The sequence below is a fragment of the Arachis duranensis genome, chromosome 3 (genome assembly GCF_000817695.3).
Source record: "Arachis duranensis cultivar V14167 chromosome 3, aradu.V14167.gnm2.J7QH, whole genome shotgun sequence".
NCBI classification, from domain to species: Eukaryota; Viridiplantae; Streptophyta; class Magnoliopsida; order Fabales; family Fabaceae; genus Arachis; species Arachis duranensis.
The window spans coordinates 14,673,321-14,675,065 of record NC_029774.3 but is presented as its reverse complement, the minus strand read 5'-3'; positions in this window follow the sequence as shown (position 1 = coordinate 14,675,065).

The following is a 1,745-nucleotide window of genomic DNA, read 5'->3' as shown; positions in this document are numbered from 1 at the left end:
AATCTTCTCACCTATGAAATGACTATGCTAAATAGACAAAAAGGTGAAGAAAGCAAGAAGAAAAGTCTCGCCCTTAAAACAACATCACTACAAGAAGAGAGGGATGATAATGAAGAAGAAGGAGATGAAGAATTTGTACTCTTATTAAAAAGATTCAATAAGTTTGCAATGAAGAAAAACTTCAAGAGCAAAACAAAGGTATCAAAATGCTATGAGTGTGGAGAAGTTGGACACATCAAACCCAATTTTCCAAAACTTCAAAAGGAGGACAAAAACAAGAAATTTAAGAAGAAGGAGAAAGCATACATATCATGGGAGAACGAGGATGAATCCGACTCCGATGACGACGAGGTTGCAAATCTTTGCTTAATGGCAAGCGAAGAAAAGGTTAGTGATGACAACCCCACTTCTTTTAATTTACAAGATGAATATGATGCCTTACTTGAGGTGTACACAAAACTTACCCAAGATTATTCTCTCCTAAAGAAAAAGAATATGGAACTTTTAAAACAAAATGAGATGTTGAAAAACGAGAATATATCTTGGAAAAGATAAGTGTAGCACAAGTAGTGATCCATACAAATCTTGTAAAATGCATGAAAATTAAATTACAAATCTTAAGAACACTTTAGCTAAGTTCAATGAATCTTCAAAGAACTTAGATAAAATGTTGAAAAAGCAAAAGCATGTTCATAATAAGGAAGGTTTGGGTTTTGAAAAAGGAAAATTTAAAAATGCTAAAACTCCTATTAGGCAACCGCAAGCCCAAAAGGTAAGCATGCCTAAAAGGAATGAAGCTTTTAAACATCCTCCTCAACATGCTTCATTTAGAAATTATAATCACAATGCATATAGATCAAAAGATGTTGCATTTAGGAAACAACCTAGGCAACCATTTAGAAACATGCATAGAATGCATAATCCAAATGTCATATGTCATTATTGTAATAAAGTAGGTCATATAGCACCCGTATGCTTTACTAGAATTAAACATATAAACTTTCGTAGTCAAGATACGAGATGGGCACCTTATGGGCATTATGCTCATACTAACCATCAAGGACCCAAATTCACTTGGGTACCTAAATCCCAATTTTAATTATTTTGTAGGTACGTGTTGGAGCTAAGGATACAAATTGGTATGTTGATAGTGGATGCTCCAAACACATGACCGGCGATGAATCAAAGTTCACCGCAATAGAGCCTACAAATGGAGGAAACGTGATCTATGGAGACAACAACACCGGCAAAGTAATCAGCGTTGGAAAAGTTGGTAAAAATACTTCTACCTCCATAGATAATGCTATACTTGTCAAAGGTCTCAAACATAATCTCATTAGTGTTAGCCAACTTTGTGACAAAGGAAACTTAGTCACCTTTGATTCAAAATGTTGTTTGATAAAAAGGCAAGACACTAATGAAATTGTGCTAATTGGGCACCATGTTAACAATGTATACATGATTAATCTAAATGAAGTTTCCTCAAATGATGTGAAATGCCTTGTTAGTAAAAATGATGAAACTTGGTTATGGCATCGTAGAGTAGCTCATGCTAACATGGACCATCTTAACAAGTTGGTCTCTAAAGAGTTAGTAATTGGCTTACCAAAGCTACGTTTTGAAAAAGACGTCCTTTGCGACGCATGTCAAAACGGGAAAACAAGTAAAGGCCTCTTTTAAATCCAAAAACATTGTTTCAACAACAAGGCCATTACAACTTTTGCACATGGATTTATTTGGTCCTT